A 7,607-nucleotide genomic window follows, 5' to 3' on the forward strand; every position below is an offset into this window, starting at 1 on the left:
AGGCCTCCTCAGACAGCCATTTTGCTTTTTTGCATTTCTTTTTCTTAGGGATGGTCTTGATCCCTGTCGCCTGTACAATGTCATGAACCTCCATCCATAGTTCTTCAGGCACTCTGTCTATCAAATCTAATCCCTTGAATCTATTTGTCACTTCCCCTGTATAATCATAAGGGATTTGATTCAGGTCATACCTGAATGGGGCTTCCCTGGTGGCTCAGATGGTAAAGCGTCTGCCTGAAGTGTGGGAGACCTGGGTTTGATCCCTGGGTTGGGAAGATCCCCTGGAGAAGGAAATGGCAACCTACTCCAGTACTCTTGCCTGGAAAATTGGTGGGCTATACAGTCCATGGGGTTGCAAAGAGTCGGACACGACTGAGCGACTTGGATTATTGAATGGTCTAGTTGTTTTCCCTGCTTTCTTCAACTTAAGTCTGAATTTCACAATAAGGAGTTCATGATCTGAGCCACAGTCAGCTCCCGATCTTGATTTTGCTGATTGTATAGAGCTTCTCCATCTTTGGCTGCAAGGAATATAATCAATCTGACTTTGGTATTGACCATCTGGTGATGTCCATGTATAGAGTCTTTTCTTGTGCTGTTGGAAGAGGTGTTTGGTATGACCAGTGTGTTCTCTTGGCAAAACTCTATTAGCTTTTTCCCTGCTTCATTCTGTACTCCAAAGCCAAATTTGCCTGTTACTCCAGGTGTTTCTTGACTTCCTGCTTTTGCATTCTAGTCCCCTCTAACGAAAAGGACATCTTTCGGGGGTGTTAGTTCTAGGTCTTGTAGGTCTTCATAGAACCATTCAACTTCAGCTTCTGCAGCATCACTGTCAGGGCATAGACTTGGATTGTCATGATATTGAATGGTTTGCCTTGGAAACAAACAGAGATCATTCTGTTGTTTTTGAGTTTGCACCCAAGTACTGCATTTCGGACTCTTTTGTTGACTATGATGGTTACTCCATTTCTTCTAAGGGATTCTTGCCCACAGTAGTAGATATAATGGTCATCTGAGTTAAATTCATCCATTGCAGTCCATTTTAGTTTGCTGATTCCTAAAATATTGACGTTCACTCTTGCCATCTCCTGTTTGACCACTTCCAATTTGTCTTCATTCATGGACCTAACATTCCAGGTTCCTATGCAATATTGTTCTTCTTTTTTTTTTTTTAAATATAAATCGGTCTTTGCTTCTATCACCAGTCACATCCAAAACTGGGGTTGTTTTTGCTTTGGCTCCATCTCTTCATTCTTTCTGGAGTTATTTCTCCACTGATCTCCAGTAGCATATTGGGCACCTGGGGAGTTCACCTTTCAATGTCTTATCTTTTTGCCTTTTCATACTGTTCATGGGGTTTTCAGGGCAAGAATACTGAAGTGCTTTGCCATTCTCTGGACCACATTGTGTCAGAACTCTCCACCATGACCCATCCGTTTTGGGTGGCCCTACATGGCATGGCTCATAGTTTCGTTGAGTTAGACAAGGCTGTGGTCCATGTGATCAGAATGGTTAATTTTCTGTGATTGTGGTTTTCAGTCTGTCTGCCCTCTGACGGAGAAGGATAAGAGGGTTATGGAAGCTTCCTGATGGGAGAGACTAACCTGGGGGAGACTGGGTCTTGCTCTGATGGGTGGGGCCATGCTCAGTAAATCTTTAATTTTCTATCGATTATTTTCTATTAATTAAGTTTAATTAGATCCCATTTGTTTATTTTTTGCTTTTATTTCCATTACTCTTGATGGTGGGTCATAGAGGATCTTGCTGTGTTTTATATCAAACAGTGCAGAAAACCTCACTCTTGACCAGCAGTATTTTGAGAGGAAGATGTTGATCAAAAGGAGAAAATGTAAAAAACCAATAAACAGAAACCTCAACAAAATAGGGTCAGGAGACCAGAAAGTGAAGCTCTCATGTCTTATCACAACAGCAGAACCCAACAGGGAAAAGAAAAGGTTTATTTTTTTTCCAGGCAAGAATTCATCCAATGAGAGACTTCAGAACTTGGCCAATGGAAAGTCATGGACTATTTGGGTTACTATGGCTTTCCCAATTTCCTTTCCACTCTATAAAAGAATTCTCTCCATTTTTTTCATGGGTCCTGTACATGGTTTGCCATGGTTTCAGATCCCAAACTGAAATTCTTTGCTGATCCTGAATAAACCCATTTTTGCTAGAGAAATAACTTGCAGTCTAAGTCAATACAAAGTAGAAAGTAAAGAGAATTATCTACAACCTGTGGAGACAGAAACAGAAGTCTATGTTACTTGTGGTTACTTGTTTATTTATAGTTACCAAGGTTACTAGAATGATGGAACTTAAGATATGATAGAATTATTTTGGAAACAGAGACAGAGCAACAAGGCTGGAAGTGGGAGTAGAAAGGGAATTAAATCCATATGCATAACAGCAAAAGTAAGTTAGTCACATTTAATACTGGTAAGCAAAGCAATAGTAATATAAGCATATTATTTAGAGAAATTTGCTACTGCTGCTGCTATGTCGCTTCAGTCGTGTCCGACCCTGTGCGACCCCATAGATGGCAGCCCACCAGGCTCCCCCGTCCCTGGGATTCTCCAGGCAAGAATACTGGAGTGGGTTGCCATTTCCTCCTCCAACGCATCAAAGTGAAAAGTGAAAGTGAAGTCGCTTAGTCGTGTCCGACTCGTAGCGACCCCATGGACTGTAGCCCACCAGGCTCCTCCATCCATGGGATTTTCCAGGCAAGAGTACTGGAGTGAGGTGCCATTGCCTTCTCCTAGAGAAATTTAGGTAACACCAAAAATAAACACAAATCTAGGTTAAAAGTGTTGTCTTTCAGTGAGCTGGTGCTTTGATTATAATCTTTCTTTACTATTTGCATTTTTCAGGGTGTATATGGATTATTTTGATAACAATAAAATGTATCTGAAAAAATAATTGTTTCCCCTTGTGGAAGCTCTATATTTACTTTCTTATTTCAATGTGTACAAATTATCTTGAGGTCCCTCTTGTATTTAGTTTTATCTTTTTTTCTCTCTTTAAAATATTCAAAAGTTTTGCAATCATGGGGGAACTATTCCAGTATTTCTCTTAAATCATACTCAGATTGATCAGAATTATTTTCTCAAGCTATTTGGATTGTTTTCAACTTATAATTATTTTGAAAATCAACTAATGTTAAAAAATTATTATCTTTAGCAGTATCTGTCCCTGGTAGCTTTTAAAACAGGTTATTTCTCAATGCCATTTTCACTGTCATTCAAAGCTTACTGCTTCTGTAATAAAGAAACATGTTAAATTTACTTTCTGGTCAGTAACATATCCATTTGTTTAGATTCTGAGATAAACAATGCTTAAATTGTCATTAACATTTCTTTTGACACCTTGAAAAATTATGTTTCAAGATTTTATTTGTAAGAATCACTACATTAATGTCAGAGTTAGCATTTACTTGCAATCAAACTTTTTATCAGTTTTAGTTTATAAAAACTGCCTCATTTATTTTTCCATGTAGTATAAGCATTGTAGAAATACTAAAAATATAAATTACTTGTGGATATTGAATACAGGATACTTTTGTGGTGGTCTATGTATCAGATAATTTGTATACCACTTCAAATCCTATCAGCCACACCTCTTCTTCTAGCCCCTGCTGCAGTGATCAATTCTTTATGGATTTCAACAGCTCACTTTCAAGTGCAATGCTTTGATGCCTTTCCTCAGGTTGCATCACATATCTTACTTCCTACTCCTATACCACTGCCATCCTTAACCAATGGGCTACAAAGGCTGATAGATATATGCTTCCCTTTTCATCCCCAGGGAAAACAATTGTGAGCTGAATTTCATAACTCTTCAAATCAAGCATCACTCACCTATACTTTTAACCAATGCAGTAACACAATTTCTTACCGGCTTTATCTCTTTCTCAATGTCACTGTATTAGCCTACTCAGGCTGCCATAACAAAATGCCATATACTGAGTGGTTTAAACAATATAAATATATTTTCTCACAGACCTGGAGGCTGCAAGTCCAAGACCAGGGTGCCAGTATGGTTGAGTTCTTCTGAAGACACTCTTCTGGCTTGCAGAAGACCATTTTCTCCCTGTGTCCTTACATGGCAGAGAGAGATAAGAGCACTTCCCCCCTCCTTACAAGCACACAACTGATCACATTTGGGCCCCATGCTTCCCTGGTGGCTCAGATGGTAAAGCGTCTGCCTGCAATGTGGGATACCCGAGTTCGATTCCTGGGTCGGGAAGATCCCCTGGAGAAGGAAATGGCAATCCACTCCAGCACTCTTGTCTGGAAAATCCCATGGACTGAGGAACCTGATAGGCTACAGTCCATGGGGTCGCAAAGAGTCGGACACTACTGAGCGACTTCACTTTCACTTATTACCTTATTTAATCTTGATTAGTTTCCTGGGCATTGTCTCCGAACACAGTCACTGGGAGTTAGGGCTTCAAAATATGAATTCTGAAGGGACATAATTCAGTCCATAGCAATCACACTCTTAATGTTCTTCACCCGTGCTCCTTAAGATCAACTAACCTTCAAAGAAGCCTCTGACTTAGGCTATGCTTTCAGGGGAACCGAGGTTACAGTATGTTTTGTTCCGTGTGTGATAACAGAAAAAAGGATTCATAGAAAGTACAGTCATGAGGCATTATTCACAATGCTTAATTAATTCAATAAAAGGTAATGAGTATCATGCAAAACACCATGCTAAGTGAAAGTTGCTCAGTCGTGTCCAACTCTTTGTGGCCCCATGAGCTATATACAGTCCAGGGAATTCTCCAGGCAGAATACTGGAGTAGGTAGCTGGTCCCTTCTCCAGGGGATCTTCCCAATTCAGGGATTGAACCCAGGTCTCTCGCACTGCAGGTGGATTCTTTACCAGCTGAACCACAGGGAAGCCCATGCTAAGACACCATGCTAAGTGTAGTATTAAATAAGAGACATGACCCTAGTGTTTTTTTTTTTAATGTAAAAGAGAAATACAACACAGTCAATTATAATTATATAAAGACATTTGCGAAATGTACTATGAAGAGGTCTAGGTTGCTAAAAAGGTAAATAAAAGGAGAGCCACACTTTGAGTCTGGATACTCAAAGAAAACTTTAAGAAAATAAGGTTTAAGTTGAGGTCTGAAAGGTTAACAAAATTTAGTAAGAAATGGTGTGGACACAGTGGTGCGGGTGGGGGGTTGGGGGTGGTGGACTAGAGACAGCAAAAAGCAGGTAGAAAGCCTGAGTCGGGACAGACATACACAGGAAGGTTATCATAGCTGAAAGAGAAGGATAGTCAGGAAGAGATGAGGGGTGGGACGGTGGCATAAGCAGGGCCCAGAATGTATGAATTGAGCATTGAAGGTCCTAGTAAGCACTCTGAATGCTAAAATGAGAACCGTAGGAAGCCTTTGAAGGATTCTGTGAAAGGTTTTTTTATCCTATTGTTACTGTGGTTTTTGTAATGTATGTTGGTTATGCAGCCCTCATTTACAGTACTTAAAATCGTTAGTTGAAAAGATCAGATCTAGGCATACATAGATTAATTGCAGCTCAAGCTCTCAAAAAATGACATTAAAGGAAAGTACTCAGGTCACTGAGAGGTCTTGCAAGAAGAGTCAGTGGACACAGCAGGGAATTGTGGTAGGAAAGGTCCTTCATCTGGCATTCACCAAGGAAAGATTAGGAGTCAGATCAGGTGAGCTACTACAGATGCCTAACCCATGCTACCCAAGACATGATTTCTGGGTCCCAGGTTGAGATCCAAGGACAAATTCTAATATGAAAAACCTTTCCACTCTTAATGAAGATACCCAGACACTGGCCTGGGAACAAAAAAATTAACAATAGAGCTCCAAGTAGCATGTCTATAGTGTGAAGTAATATGATTACATGTTTTTTTAAAAAAAATGTGTATTTAGTTGTGTTTGACTCTTTGTCCCATTGGAATGTAGCCCACCAGGCTCCTCTGTCCATGGGATCTTTCAGGCGAGAATATTGGAGTGGGTTGCCATTTCCTTCTCCAGGGGATCTTCCCTACCCAGGGATCAAACCCATGTCTCTTATATCTCTTGGATTTCAGGCAGATTCTTTACCTGCTGAGCCATCAGGGAAGCCCTAAAAAAAAAAAAAAAAAAAAAAAAGTAAAAGAAAAAAAAAATTATCCACACTGATCGTGAATCCTCCTCTAAATGGAGGCTTAGAGATTACACTTATGGTAGCTTCCAAAAATTATCCATGGTGTCTACAAATGTCTTGTCTTAAATCTCTTGTTCCAACTTTATAGTTGTGCTAGGATTAGACTAGGTGGAAAAGCAAGATTTGCAGCTATACAAATGTTTTGCTGCTGTCCTGCTCATACATATATGAACTTGCCAACATCTGTCTTTAAGGCAGTTCACTAGTAAGGGGTAGTGTACTTCTATGATTGGAAATTCCTCCAAATGAATCTTTGTTCAGTTCAGTTCAGTCGCTCAGTCGTGTCCAACTCTTTGTGACCCCATGAATTGCAGCAGGCCAGGCCTCCCTGTCCATCACCATCTCCTGGAGTTCACTCAAACTCACATCCATCAAGTTGGTGATGCCATCCAGCCATCTCATCCTCTGTCATCCCTTTCTCCTCCTGCCCCCAATCCCTCCCAGCATCAGAGTCTTTTCCAATGAGTCAACTCTTCGCATGAGATGGCCAAAGTACTGGAGTTTCAGTTTTAGCATCATTCCTTCCAAAGAACACCCAGGGCTGATCTCCTTTAGAATGGACTGGTTGGATCTCCTTGCAGTCCAAGGGACTCTCAAGAGTCTTCTCCAACACCACAGTTCAAAAGCATCAATTCTTTGGCACTCAGCTTTCTTCACAGTCCAACTCTCGCATCCATACATAACCACTGGAAAAACCATAGTCTTGACTAAACGGACCTTTGTTGCCAAAGTAATGTCTCTGCTTTTCAATATGCTCTCTAGTTTGGTCATAACTTTTCTTCCAAGGAGTAAGCGTCTTTTAATTTCATGGCTGCAGTCACCATCTGCAGTGATTTTGGAGCCCCCAAAAATAAAGTCTGACACTGTTTCCCCATCTATTTCCCATGAAATGATGGGACCAGATGCCACGATCTTCGTTTTCTGAATGTTGAGCTTTAAGCCAACTTTTTCACTCTCCACTTTCACTTTCATCAAGAGGCTTTTTAGCTCCTCTTCACTTTCTGCCATAAGGATGGTGTCATCTTCATATCTGAGGTTATTGATATTTCTCCCAGCAATACTGATTCCAGCTTGTGCTTCTTCCAGCCCAGAATTTCTCATGATGTACTCTGCACATAAGTTAAATAAGCAGGGTGACAATATACAGCCTTGACGTACTCCTTTTCCTACTTGGAACCAGTCTGTTGTTCCATGTCTAGTTCTAACTGTTGCTTCCTGACCTGCATACAGTTACTTTGCCTCAAAAAAAAAAAAAAAAGGCCTAATACCATAGGAACTTAATGGGAAAAATCTGGGAAAATACTTTTATATTCAGAAAACTTGATAAGTTTATTGATGACAAAAGAAAACTAAAATGCAAAATAAAGAAAATATGCCAAATATCTTATCTTATAGGAGAATACAGTAAGAAAG

The 7,607-nt window shown here is 40.2% G+C and overlaps 1 protein-coding gene across 2 annotated transcripts in view; it reads right to left on the reverse strand.

The window, feature by feature from the left end:
* The window catches only part of SLC4A10 (solute carrier family 4 member 10), a 343,935-nt gene that overhangs the window by 74,114 nt on the left and 262,214 nt on the right, over positions 1 to 7,607 (reverse strand). The gene's annotated exons all lie outside the window — the stretch shown is intronic.

The sequence above is a fragment of the Ovis canadensis genome, chromosome 2 (assembly GCF_042477335.2).
Source record: "Ovis canadensis isolate MfBH-ARS-UI-01 breed Bighorn chromosome 2, ARS-UI_OviCan_v2, whole genome shotgun sequence".
In the NCBI taxonomy this organism is placed as follows: Eukaryota; Metazoa; Chordata; class Mammalia; order Artiodactyla; family Bovidae; genus Ovis; species Ovis canadensis.